Genomic DNA, 13,958 nt, shown 5'->3' on the forward strand with positions numbered 1-13,958 from the left:
ATACTGTTGCTGGATTTCAGTCACACTGAAGACTTCAATGAGGTGACTTACAAGAGCAAGCTAAGCAGTGTTTGGTCAGAATTGCTGAGTGTCCTTGAGTTCTGCTTTCATGGAGGCAGAAGTGCCCAGTTGGTTTTTGCATGGACAGTCCATGTAGGTCTCTCACACCCTGTCCAGCAGGCAAGATAGAGGCAAAGTCCCAACAGTGGCCCAAGAAAAATCAGTTTTTTGTGACTGTGGTATTCCTATTGCCAGCTTAGGAAATCTGGTTCCACTTGGTGTGCATCATTCGCTGTTCTGATTCTTTCTCCTGGTGCTCCCTGAATATAGCCAGTGACCGCAGCTGACTCAGAAGAAGACAAAGTTTCTCTGCTTATACCAGGTGAAGAGATGTATAGACACACTTTTTGTTTAAATTGTGAGCAGCAGGCATAAGTTCTTCTCCTTCAAAAATCAGCATGACATGATTTGGGTTTTTTTAAATAAAACTTTTGATAAAATTCTTGTGTTGTGGGTATTAGCAATTACCATGCTGCTTTTCCATTTCTCTAAAGCTTTCTACATGCTAATAGCAGCTTCACTTATTAATTTCTAGCACCATCCTTGCAGCCAGCTGTGTCATCACAATTGCTCAGCCCTTCAATTCACTGTAGTTACTGGTTTGATGGATTATAATCAGGATTTTGATCCCAGAGCAGCTTTGCAATAGCAACCAATGCTGAGCATGACAAATTATATCATCCTGAACCCATATTTGGCTAACTGCCAGCATTTCATCTCACTTGGCCACTGTGTAGCTTTTGGTCTTTTTTAATCACAACTCTTTGCTAAGGGGTTTGTAGCCATTTTTTGGTACCTCTGGAACAAGTATTAGAACTGCATTTTACTGTACCTTAAAGTCCCATATTAGATTTTATTGTAAATCTGAAGTTTTCTCCCTTTGGAGAGCCATTTTAGAAGAAATATGTGTAGGCTTGTCTTTTCTTCATTGCTTTTTGTTGTTTGGGGCTTTGCTCTTGGAAATGCAGTTGTTCCTTTATATAATTTAGTTTAAATTAACAACTGCTTTCCAGCCTGTTTTATTACAGCTCAGTACTTCTGGGACTCAAGGTTTGATATTGCATGTAGTCAAGTTTGTAACTCTTAATTTACAGCTGTTACAGAAATACAAATGCACAGCAACTATTTGTTGAGGCCCTCTTCATTAGTTCTCATGGAGAATATAAAACTTTGGGAATTTTGATACTGATATAAGTGCAATCAAATCTCCAAAGTCCTGGTGATCTCCTAGGGAGCAAGGGTGAACCCTTTAAATACTGAAGCAAGATCTATATGCAGATATATAGAAAGATCTATAGAAAATAACAATGACATTCTCCCACTGTTGTGTGTGTACATGACCTATAATTTTGAAAGCTCTGTTAGACATGCCTCCTGTCCTGCAACTTTCTGGTTTTAGCAAAAGGATAAATTCTTGGATTTGATTGGCAAAATTGCCAAGCTTCCTCAGATAGGTGCAAACTTAGTCTCCATTCAGGAAGTTATTTGCACTTCTCCTTGGTATTTATAGTCTAATTTAATGAGGTGTAGGAGAGAGGAGAGTGCTATGAAACTCAGCTCAGCAGCTTCAGCATTTATTTGTTCACATGAATATTCTCTTTTGTGGCTCTTGAAGGTCTTTTCAATAAATGAAGTTCACAGACATGATACATACTATTTTTCTGTAGTTAATTCAGACTTTTCCACTGTGAAGCTGTACCATTCATTGTAGAGATGAAGGTAAATTTTTGAACTGTGCCTGCAAAACAATGTCACTTACAACTGTAACATTTAATACTGCTGCAGCTAATAAGTGTGGGATGTGGGGATCTGCACAAAAATTTTCCGCTATTTTTTTTCAATGTTGAGTATCCAGTTTGGATTTCAAGTGGAGTAATTTTTGCAACTGTAAACACTGATGCAGACTGAAAAGCAGCTTTTTTAACATAAAAAAACCTTGTTCTACTTCAGAGGGTTTATTTAAAGCTGGGAATCAGACAGCATAGCTGTTGCAGCCTGCAGCTTCACTCTATCCACTTTCTCGGTTTCTTTTTGTCTGCCTCTGTTCCTGTGCAGATATTAACTCTCACTTTGCTGTAGACAAAACACAGCTTATACAGTATTTATGACATAAGGGGGAAACAGCTAAGTACTTTGTTATTTTGTGGACAGCTCAGCAGGATAAACTTGGATTACATGACAGGTTTTACAAGAGAGAACAGGTTGTTCAGGTAACTGTCTCCCAGGACCTACATGAGCAAACTACAATGTTGGGTGGAGAAGACCATGTGGAGCTTTCATGATGTTCACACTCACACACTCTGAACCTCCTGTTCAGAAGAGTGAGACTTGCTGCCTTCTGCTTCCCCTGCATCTCTCTGTCTTCTCAACCTTCCCTTCCAGTTGTTGTGCTTGTTTGTGTCAGAGTTCTGTTTCACTAAGCCCTGCTCTCCTGCCTGCTATATTTAATCCAAATTGTTTCTACTCAGGAATGGCTTTGGTGAAGGGGTTTGGTGGAGGGATTTTTTAATGTCCCAATGACCTCTTAATATTTAGCCCTTTATGGAGTCAGGTAAGAGCCTGAACCAGTTAGGAAGTGATCATATTCCTTAGGTTATTTGTCTGTGGCATTCTTTCCCTTGTCTTTTATTCTTTAGACAGGTTCTGAAGTGTCAGAGTAAATCAGAAAATGCAATTCTGATGCCCCAGAGCCTCCTCATGCACCAGTTGTCCTATTAATACTGATAACATAGTGGATATGCAGATGTGAAGTGTAATGATGGCTGGCATGTTACATGTTCTTGACTACTCCTTTGGAGCACTCCACTCACTGTTTCCCACACGTTTCTGATGAACCCATTGTAATTTTACTGTACATGTTCCTTCTTGGCAATCACAGGTGTCCTGCAGGCAGCAGCAGTATGCTGATCCCTGCACTTGACTGTGAGCAGCAAAAGAAGATGCAGATAGTTTCTGGGGCACATTATACCCAAAAAATACTTGATCTGAGTTTTGTTTGCTTCTTTTTATGCATGTTGTACTGCAAACAGCATAATCAGTCTCCTAATGTTCAGTTAGGCTTACGAAACGACAGCCTTTTGTTCCACCTTTTCATTAAACTTCCTATCAGATTGAGCTTTCAGGACACAATGCAAAATCTGGCCTCAGACATTAGTTTCTGTTAAGATTCTGTATTTGGAAGCGAACTGTCAGTTCTGAGGGAAGAATGGGGCAGAACAAAATGGTCTTTGCCTTGCTGCCATGGTAATGGCAGTGAAGTGCTGATAAGTAACAATATCCATCTATGTGTGAGTTAACTCCTTATGTATTCTTCAGGGAGAAGTACTCTGGCATAGAATAATATCATCTTTCTCAAAAAAATAAGAAGTCTGCCTAATGATTTTAATTAATAATGGGTTATATTCTTGTGTAATATATTGAGTCACAAATGGTACATGTTTATTACATTGTAGAAGATTTGGGCACCATGACTACAGAATTATTGTCTCAATTCTGTGATATGAAGTAAGATACTTGTACAGAGGATGACCCCAAAGTTGGAGGATTTTTATACTGAATCTGTATTTGTATAGCTCCCTTTTTCAGTTTTGTCTTCTAGGTTTTTTAATGTTATCTCTCTCTTCTCTTAGTCCACAAGCAGTCCTTTCTGGACTTTAAGAGTAGCAGGCTGTATTTGTGCATTAAATCAGGTAACTCCACCTAGATGGGTTTTGTTCTTGTTTTCAACCAGAGTGTTGTTTCAAGCAGATTTTTTTTTTTTTAGGATACCTTTCAAAAACCACTATAAGGTAAGTTTCCTGGTGGAGGGCCGTGTTCAGTCCTCACACAGCTTTCCTGTGCAGCCATGGGTGAGGCACTTTCTGAGCTGGGACTCTCTCCTTGTTAAACAGAGGTGCTGCACTCCTAGTGCAGAGCCCTGGGGACACTTTCCTTTTCCTTTTGAGGAATTTGGATTCTACATAGTGGAGCTTTCCTTCAGTCTTTTCTGAGATAAACCAAATTTATGCTTGGCATTATTCCACATTAAACCTTAAGTTACCTCGGTAATTTCTGAATCACATTGCTCACATATTTTCTGTTATGATCACTGAACTTCTAAAGCACTCTGATGATTGATCAAACCTTGGGGATGTGATACCTTTTAGTTTCTTCTGTAATTAATGTTTTAGTACTTTGCTTTAATTCCCTGTATGCTGTGTAACAACACTAAAACTATAGTACTTGCATTTACTGTTTTTTCTAACTTGATGTGGTTTTGCTTGTTGATCATCCCTTCTTTCAAATACTGTCAGACATGTCATTGTATCAACCATAATCTCAACTGCCAAACTCCTGAGTTAGTAGTTAAATCATCATTTAAATGTGCCACTTTTGTTATTTACATTGCTTCCCAGATAAGTTTCATGTTGATCTTGAAACCACACTTCAAAGCACTCAATACTTTTGCTCGCTTTTTCCTTAGGCTAGGATTATCTTGTGCAGATGACTTTTTGATGTGAAGGAGACCAGAGTACTGTCCACATGCAAAGCCAGTCCTGGAGTGTGGTCCCTACTTTGCATGGCTGCCTGTTAACGTGCAGTTCTTCTTTACACCGGTGTAAGTGTAGTTAAACTCCCATACATCTCCAAATGGCAGGGGAATACTTGGTTATAAGATTTGGTGTTTAAGTGAGATTGTCTTGCTTTGTATTAGTAAATGACATGGTGTTTTTTGCATGGAGATTTTTGTTTAAATTAAGCCTGGCATATTAATAGCAGAAAGTAAATTGTCATCTATAAAGTCATCTAGCCCCGTGGAAAAAAGTTCAAACTGTTGTAAATTATTCTTGATAGCAGAAAGGAGAGTAGGGCAGGGGCTGAAGTAGCATTTTGCACACTCCCTAAAACAGAACTCTGAAGCAGAAATTGGAATTGCTACACTTTTTGTGGAGCTTTTTATTTTTGTCCAGTGGTGTGAGAGAAAGGATTGTAAATAGTTTCTACTACAGATCATCTTGCACTGCAAAACTTGAAAGCAGATCTGTGTCTTTTAGATGTCAATTTTTTCATCTGTCTTTAGTTCCCACATGAGATTAATGAGACACTAGGACTGAATCCACTTTAGAGAAGTGGAACAACATTTAGAAAGTTAATTAATTTAAAAGTCATGGTGCACAAACTAGAGATTGTCACACAGTTGCAGCATTTGTACGCCATATCTTTAAAGCTGGAAAAGTTTGCACACTGGACTATGACTCAGTACTGAGTTTTCATGTTTTAGAGTTACAGTCATAAAAAAGAAAAGGACTTTTTTGCTAGATTTTGTTCAGTCAGTGTGTTTGCTTTAACATCAACCCTCTGAGTTGGCTGTGCATCTTTGAAAGTCAAAAGGGAAGAAGCGACTTCTCTGTCTAAAGCAGCTCTCACAGACCCTCATTTACTTGTGCCTGGAAAGACAGGGCTGGGCTGTTGGTTTTAAAATGGAGACTGTAATGTTCATAAGCTCATTTAGCTTATGAACTCTTGGTTTTCCCCTCACCAAGTACCAAGTCCAGACAGAGGACAGCAATCGGCTAGTGCTACCAGCTAGTGAAGTTCCCTGTTCTTTTGTTGCTGGCATTTTGGGGTGGCCCAAGCCCTTTTGGAATATAAAGCTGCTAGATCAGACAGTGGCACAGTGCCTCTGGGTTACTGAGGGCAGTTTTCTTTACAGGCAGGTGCTGCAGGAAAGTAGCACAAACAGCACTGTGACTAAGTCATCACTGCACTGGGGGTTTTCACAGTTTAACTGTGGGCACCTCAGTCTTGTGATCTGGGGCTGAAGGCTCCTGCAGGGTCAGGGGGACACCCACAGCTCCCCGACAGCCCAGGCCCTGAGGCTGCTGCCTTAGGCACTCAGGCTGGATGCCTGAAGCTAAACAGTGAGAGAGAGCAGCCTCTGTAGCGCAGGGTCCAGGTCAACCACAGAGCAGGAGTCCACCCCAGCTGCTACCAGAGGTACCTCTTTGGCTGTCCCTTTAGTGCTGAGTGCATACCAGCACTCTGAATGCATGGTGGGACTCCTCAAAAAGATGAGCATTAACCCAGCTTCAATATCCTGGAACTGCAAGCCATGATCAGGAACTCTTCCAACCAACCACTTTTTTTGTTTGTTTGTTTAGAATTTTTTTGAGATTGACTGATGTCACTGAGTGCTGTCCCTGTATCTTTCCCCTCCTTTTTGGATGCTCTCTCAGGGCCAGGAGTGCTGTGGCCTCAAACAGTTCTATAAATAAGTACAGAAAATTTTTTTTCTTCATATGTTTTTCCACCAACTGATGAATTAAGAGCTTGTGCAAAAAGAAACAGAGAGAGGACCAAAGATACCAAGCCTCATCTTGCTCACACAGAATCTGCTGCTTTGCAGACTGCCCTTCTCTAGAGTCCTGGGAAACACAGTGAGGAAGAGGATGAGGTTGCTCACCCTGTGTGTTGCTCAAGCAAGAATGGGTGCCAAAGTCAGAGTCAGAATCCCAGGACCTGATATATATGGTGTATTGTTAGCTGTGTTTGTTTTGGGAGCTTTTGGTAATTTTTCTTCTAGGTTTTTGTCTCTCTATTTAATTATCCTTTTCATTACTGATTTCCTGACTTAATCTGAATGTGCATAAATCTCCACTACAGATTTATCATCTCTATAGAAAGCGCTTTCAGGGTGGTTGTGCCGCTTCCCAGAAAAGGGACACCGTTGGAAAATGAAGCTTTCAGATTCAACAATAAGCCCACTATTATGCTGATTTTTGCCAAGCTTTCCCTCACTTTTTTCCAAGTTACTACAAGACTGAGCTCAAGGCTTTTTTTTGTTTGTTTTTGAACTTCAGTCATTCTTAAGTGTTTATCACCCTGCTCAAGTCCACTCACTCTGAGACATCAGACACAAGATGCAGCTGTGTTGCTTCTGGAATCAGAAAATGCTGAGGTTCTTTTTTTCAGCTGCATGTTTCTGTGAAGGTTTTCACCAGCCTCTTAGTCAATCTTGAAAAAGAAAATGTAAAAATAAAAATATTTCTTAGAATATTGCATTCTGACTGTCACAGTCCTTTGGGGACTTTGTGAGATCTCAGAAAAGCAATTGAAATTAACTTTGATATAAATAGTCTCATTGCAAGACAGATTTTTTTTTTAATATAGTATATAGTCTGCATGCTCATAAGCATTTAATCAAATTCAGGTCTTATCTGAGCAAACATAATGGCCATTGACTTATGTGTGGGTTGTGAATTATTCTTTCTGAATTTGATCTGCTTTGAGAGCTAAAAACGATGCTGTCTTTTTTTTTTTTTTTTTTTTTTTTTTTTTTTTTTTTTTTTTTTTTTTTGCTTGGGACTGCACAGGTGAGTGGAGAGGCTTTTCTATTTCTAAATTTTTTTCTGAATGTTGAATACAACTTTCTTCTGATAACATGTAGGAAGCCAGCCTCTCTAGGGTTTTGGTCCACTATGGCTGTCAGAATTTTTTATAGTTATAATGAATTTTCTTTTTCTTCTTTCCATGCTTTCACTCTATATAATGCTTTTTGGGATTCCACCCCAGGTCCTTTGAAAGGATCCTCTGTCTTTTCTTTGCTTGGCTGCTTTCTCATAAGCCAAGCATGTAAACACCTATCTCCAGAAGATGTATTCCTGTTAATCACTTCTCTCTTTGAACTTCTTCATGCTAACATTCCAGTTTTTAAACTGCTGTTAACAAAAGCCAGGATAAAATGTTATTATCACTCCTTCTTCTGGCTTAAAAGACCCTTGTAATACTTATGCCCTAGATTAGCAACTGCACAACTTGTAATTTGCTGTTTTCTATATCTTCACCCTCAGATCTGTTGCCAGACCACTGTGACTGTACTACTTAATTTACAAATTTTTGTGTTGAATCAATTTTCCCTTGTTGTGAGCCAGAAACAGTTTTGAGCCAGGAGAATTTCAATTGATTTATTTTGTTGCCAATTAACAAACTCCTAATCACTGATTCTGGTATTGAAACCAACAAACTAATACATATTTAGAGAAACACACCTCAGCTCCCTTCCAGACATCCCTGCTCCACGGTCTCCTGTTGCTGCTGCACGTGGCACACAGTCCCTTTGGGGACACAACAGACCTCACCAAACAGCAGGAGATGAGGCTTTGCAGTCAGTGCATTGGGCAGGACTCAGAAAACCTGCACTTTATTTCTGCAGCTGAGAGGTTCTCTGCACCATTTCTTTCTTTGCTACTGTCTCTTTTCTGTAGCAGGAAAACCAGCAGTGAGCTGCTTGGGGCAGTACCTTGAAGCTGATTGCCAAGAAGGAGTCCAAGAGGATGTGGTGTTGCTGATGCAAAGGAAGCGCTGGAGTCTGTCAGTCCTGTGCGAGCAGTAGGTGTGTGAAGGAGATGAGATCAAATATATCCCTGTGGAATTGTCCAGTTACCTTTGCTTTCGGTTGGCTCCTCTTCCATCCCTAACCCCAAGGGTTCTACTTCTAATCAAGCAGAACCAGATATTGAACCCATATCATACGTGAGGGGGGTTTTTCCCCTTCAAAAACAGTGACTTTACTAAGGCTGTGTTGGGACATCCCTCTGGATTACTGCAGCTCATTATCTGATGTTAGAATATTACATGTCACTTCTTGAGGTCCTTTTCATGACAGGTCACCAGCTGCTGGAGCTTTAATAACAACTGGATCTCAGTTAAAAATCTTAAAAGAATGAGGGCTGTGATGTGGTATTTTTAACCCAGGTCATTTCAGTGGTCTGCACTGCAGATAGGTTTCAAAAACTGAATAGAATAATAGATTATAGTGCCAGGATGGAGTCAGGGAGGCTGCAAGTGAGCAAGAAATCATTCAGGCACCTTTCCTGCCAAAGTTACTGCATTGACACCTGGAGTATCTGTTAATCTTTGTCATATACACTGAGGGCTGGATATTCCTTTCTTTCTTTGCAGATGGCAAACTGAGGCTGAGAGAAATTAAATTAGTTGTCTGGAATCACAGCAGAAATATGACCATGGTTGTACAGGAAATAAAATGACCTAAGGATTTAATGCAAAATCCAAAGTTGCTGCTTTGAGCAGGTCATCTCACTTCTAATATAGCCCAAATGTTTTAGCTGGGATGCTTAATTGTTGCTGCTTATCATTTTACCTTTATCAATTACTAACCTCTACACATAAAGTGAACCACTGCAACGTGTGTAAACCACAAAGTTCATACTGCTATTTGGCATAAACAGAAGATGACAATTAAACTCTGGGCAGCTGGTGTCCTCTTTTTGCAAGTGTAAGCTCAGCATACAGTTAAATATGCTGCAAGTCAATGCAGATTTGCACATTTGCTGCAAAAAATTAAAAAGCTGGTGGAGTAATGCTAAAATCCTTTCAATGCTGCTGTAGAATCTCTGTCACCTTGTCTGTAGATTGCATTCTAGCTATTGGCCCATTATTTCCTAGGAAAAAAAGGTTGGCAGATGTTGCATCAGCCTCTGTATGCAGAGCTCCCATTGCCTGAAGATTTGTTTGAGGCAGCCATTCATGACCCCCACAGCAAATCATACATTATCCCTTTTATGTTCCCATTTCAGCCTCTACTTTCAGTTGCTGTAGATGGAAATTTCCTTGTGCCAGCTTTTGCATGCACCTGAAAGCTTCCCAAAGCCGTTATTCCTCCTCTATTTGTTTACAGCTACCTAGTATTCCGTGGGGTTTTTTTCCCACTTGTGTTTAGAATCCAGAAAACTCCCCCTCAAAATTTTCCATATACACCATTTCTCACCAGAGCAGTGGATGAGAAAAAAACCCTTAGGAATTAATTTCAGTGTACACAGAGTATATAACTTTATAAGAAAATACATTAAAAAGTAGACCACTTAACTTTTGTTTAACTTCTCTAAATAGATTTCCACTTCATCTTAAATAATTAACTTTAAGTCACTACTTTTTTAAAAGCCAGAAGTAAAGATCTGGAATGAAGTTTCAGTTCAGGTTTTTCTTCCTGCCACACTGTCACACAAAAACCCTAAGCTATTTCTGGCTGTTCTTATTTTTAGATTGTTCTTCATATACCATTTACCGTCATTGAAATTAATGAGAAAATAAAAGGAGTGACCTTTGGCTAGACACATACAGTTTATGTATGAGCTAAACAGCAGGATCCTTTTTCATTCTTCTTTTTCCCACATTCTCTTTCTCCCTGCTCTCCCTCATCCAAATATGATTTGTAAAGCCTTTAGAGCTTTTCATCTTGTGTGTTGCCACTGTGCTCCTTTAGATGAATCTCAGGTCCCTGATTCACATCTATTCTCTTGTGCTGAAAGGTCAGTGGCACCCTTATTTTATGAATATAATCTACCATTCTCCTGAACTTCAGAATCATTTCCAAAACTCCCAGGCAAAATTCATACAGCTCAGGGTGCAGACAAATGTTGGCATTACTGTAAAGAGCACTCTCCTCTCTCAAATACAAGCGTGGACATTACAAGTTATGTTGTTTAAAATAAACAAGCATTTACTGAAGATCTGAATATTTTTAAAGACATGATTCCAATTGACAAAAGACATAATTTTCAACCTGTGGCCTCACCATAACATTGAATATGTAGTTCATGCCCAGCTTTCTGCAGCAGGTGGACGAGTGCATTTGACAGATCCTCACTCCACGAAGGCCCTGTGCCTGAGCAGAGTAGAAAGTGCCCAGTGAGGTTTCCTGGGGCACCGTGGTCACAGTGAGCCTTGCACTGTCCCACCGCAGAGATTCCTGCCAGGAGGAAACACTGCCAGCTCTGCCTGGTTTGCAGGGTGCGTTGGAAATGTTCTCATTATAAATTGCACCTTGAATGATTTTCAGTGCAGCAGTTTCAGAATCCTTGGTTGAAAGCAGTAAGGCTCAAGTGTTGCATGCAACCTGTGAGGGTGAAAGTTCATTTCCTGGCTGAGGGGAGGGAATCAAATAGAGGTGTGGTATGACCAAGCAGCTCCCATTTGTGCCAGCTGGAAAAGAGGTATGCAACCATTCTGTGAGGGAACACCATGACTTTCCAGTACTTGTGGCAATCATTGCTAACAAAAATGAGAACTGGTATGTGCTTGGGTTAAGGGAAACGCTTATGACACTGTAAGACACCAATGCTGATAGTATATCTGGTTTGTAGTTACTTATGGAATTTTGGGCGCTCTTTTTTTGGTTGGTTGGTCTTTTGTTCCAAGTGTATGGTTGTACCTGTGCATTCTAGTGTTTAAATTTAAATGGATAGTTATTGCTTCTTCATCTTTGTTTTAATAATCCTAACTGCATTTTATTTGCACCTTTTAGGTGGTACACTGATTGCTGGTAAATTTTTGTATTCTCATTGTTTGCCATGAGTATTCATAGAGATTTACAGCATCACAGAATGGGTAAGGTTAGAAGAGATGACTGTGGGTCATCTGGGCCAACCTCCCTGCTCAAGCAGGGCTATCCCAGAGCACAAGGCACAGGATTGTGTTCAGATGGTTCTTGAGTATCGAGAGAGAGAGAGATTCTACAGCTTCTGGGCAACTGGTTCCCATGCATAGTCACTGCACAGTAAGGTTGTTCTCTGTCAGGTTCAGGTGGAACTTCTGTGCATCGGTTTCTGCTCGGTGCCTCTTGTGCTCAGCATCACCGAGAAGAGCCTGATCCATCCTCATAGCACACACCCCTTCCTCCTTTAAATATTTATACACATTAATGAAGAGGGACCCCCCTCGGTCATCTCTTCTCGAGGCTGAAATTCATCTGCTGGCCGTGACCGATGTCGCCTGTTTACTTTCACTTATGGAGAAGTTCGTGACTAGTTCCTTATACGAGGCCCAGCGCTGTCCTCGCGCGCCGTGGGTGTTTTATTTGTGCGCGGCAAGCGGCGCACACGTATATCATGCGCCCAGCGCCTGGGGCCGGGGGGCCGCTCCCCGCCCCTCACAGCTCCCCCGGCCCGGCTCGCAGAGCGCCCAGGACGCGAAGGCGCCGCCTCGGGCGGCCTCGCCCCGGGCCCGTCCCGCCGCTCCCGCCCGGCGGCGCCCGGCCCCGAGCCCAGCCCGGGGCGGGCCGGGGGCGGTGCTGGCGCGCGGGGCGGGGCGCGAGGCGTGTCCGCGGGAGGGCGGCGGTGCCACGGCCGCCACCGGCCCCAGCCCCTCCTCGGCCTCCGCCGCGGCCGCACCAGGTAAGGCGCCGCCGTCGCCTCCCCTCAGCAGCACCTGCGCGGGGCGGCGGGGGGCCGGGGCCCGCCGAGAGTTCCGTGCCGAGGGGTGCCGGGGAGGGAGGGGTGCGGCTGCCGCGGTGCCCCACCCGTTGCTCTGTCGCCTCGGATCCCGGGGCCGAGCCCCGGCTGCGGGTGGGCCCCTCCTGGCGGCGCGGGGACCGCAGCCAGGCCGGCCCCGTTCCCCGGACCCCGCCTGGCGTGCGCTGGGACCCCCTCCGCCAGCGCCCGGGAGCCGCTCGCCGCCGCTCCGCCAGCCATCGGCGCCTCCGGAGCCGAAGCGGGGCTGGGCTGGGCTCTTCAAGGCTATTCGGTAACAGCCTCGGCCATAAATGATTAACTGCGAGCCGGCTGTCGCCGAGCGTAGCCGCCCGTGCCCGGCGCGCTGAGCCGGCGGAGCGGTCGGTCCCGAACCGCCGCCGGGGGCTCCGGCGGGGCTGGGAACGCCGCTGCCGGCGCTGCCACGCCGCAAGGTAGGCACGGAGCTTGCTGTGCCTCAGCTCCTGTTTCGGCGTGAATCCACCCATTTGGCGTTCTTTTTTATCTCTGTCAAGGTAAAAGACCGCCAGGATGATAGGGGGTTTTTTGTAACCGGTTTTGTGTTTGGTTTAGGGTTTGGTGGGTTTTTTAAGTCTTTGTTGTCTTTTTTACTATGCATAAAAAAATTAGTAGGTACGGAATTCGTTGATAAGCAGTGGCAGCTGGCAGTACTCTTATTCTCTATCAGAATGCAATGCCTCCTTTGTTGAGCTGTAAATTAATAGTGTAAGCTCCTTCCCCACCCTCAGCCTCATCACTTGGAGATGTGGATCGCTTGTACTACCAGATTTGTTTTCTTTAGGAAAACTAAGAGGCACCACAGAAAATCCATCTGTTTCATTCCAGGTCACATTCCACTGGATTGATTTGGTTGATTTCAGCTTGAAAATGTGCTTCAAGGCAACTAATGATCTTCTGTGGGAATTTTTTTTCTTTTGTTAACCTTTTAATTTGAATTACCATTGTACGCAAGAGGCATTTTCCTTCTGTTTCCGTGAGCTCTTGATGCAGTTATAAAGGATTTTCCAAAACGTGCTGACTTGAGAAGGTAAACTAAAAACTTCCAGCACAGAAAATGGAAAAGGCTGCTGCATGTAGAATGTCATGTTAACTAGGAATGTATTTGCACTGTCCATGAAAGAAATCCCGGATGGCAACCTGTTGAATGCCACTAACCAGAGTCTTCAAGCTGCTGTGAGCAGGACACCGTGCCCTTGCCACAATTGTTTCTGTGAATGCAGTCAAACCGTGCAAATGCAGAATGATTTCCAGGTCAGAACAGGTTGATGAATTTAGTGAGGCGCCATCACAAGCTGCTGGAGCCAAACAGTGGTGCTAGGCTGAGTGTTCTCCCTCTAATTGTGCTAGGGAAGTGGAAGGAGTTTGGCCCTTTGAGAGCAGCAGGATCTGTTAAATGTAATGAGACACTAATCAAGATAAGGCTTGTACTGTGTCAGGTGCTGTATAACTGTGTAAGGAGGTAAGGTCACAACTACGGGAAATTCACTGCATTAAAAAGTGCTATGATTAAGATTAATTAAACTAAGTACCCTTCAAAATGTCCTCAGGGTTATCCTTAAGTGAAGGGTCTGTTTCCACAGTCCTTATGCCCAGGCAGATGCCGGAGAAGAAATGTGCTTGAGCATTACTGTT

General features: G+C 42.9%; 1 protein-coding gene across 5 annotated transcripts in view; it reads left to right on the top strand.

Annotated features, from left to right (window-relative positions):
• The window catches only part of SPATS2L (spermatogenesis associated serine rich 2 like), a 125,865-nt gene that overhangs the window by 36,324 nt on the left and 75,583 nt on the right, over nt 1-13,958 (top strand). The window contains exon 1 of one of the 5 annotated variants that reach the window (XM_058809269.1): nt 12,152-12,230. The exons of 2 other annotated variants lie outside the window; for them this stretch is intronic. The gene's annotated coding sequence lies outside the window, so the exon portion shown is untranslated. Of the gene's footprint in view, nt 1-12,151; nt 12,231-12,752; nt 12,821-13,276; nt 13,354-13,958 lie in introns of those variants that run through there. 2 more of the 5 variants (XM_058809273.1, XM_058809271.1) reach the window with 2 other exon arrangements.

The sequence above is a fragment of the Ammospiza caudacuta genome, chromosome 8, assembly GCF_027887145.1.
Source record: "Ammospiza caudacuta isolate bAmmCau1 chromosome 8, bAmmCau1.pri, whole genome shotgun sequence".
Lineage (NCBI taxonomy): Eukaryota > Metazoa > Chordata > Aves > Passeriformes > Passerellidae > Ammospiza > Ammospiza caudacuta.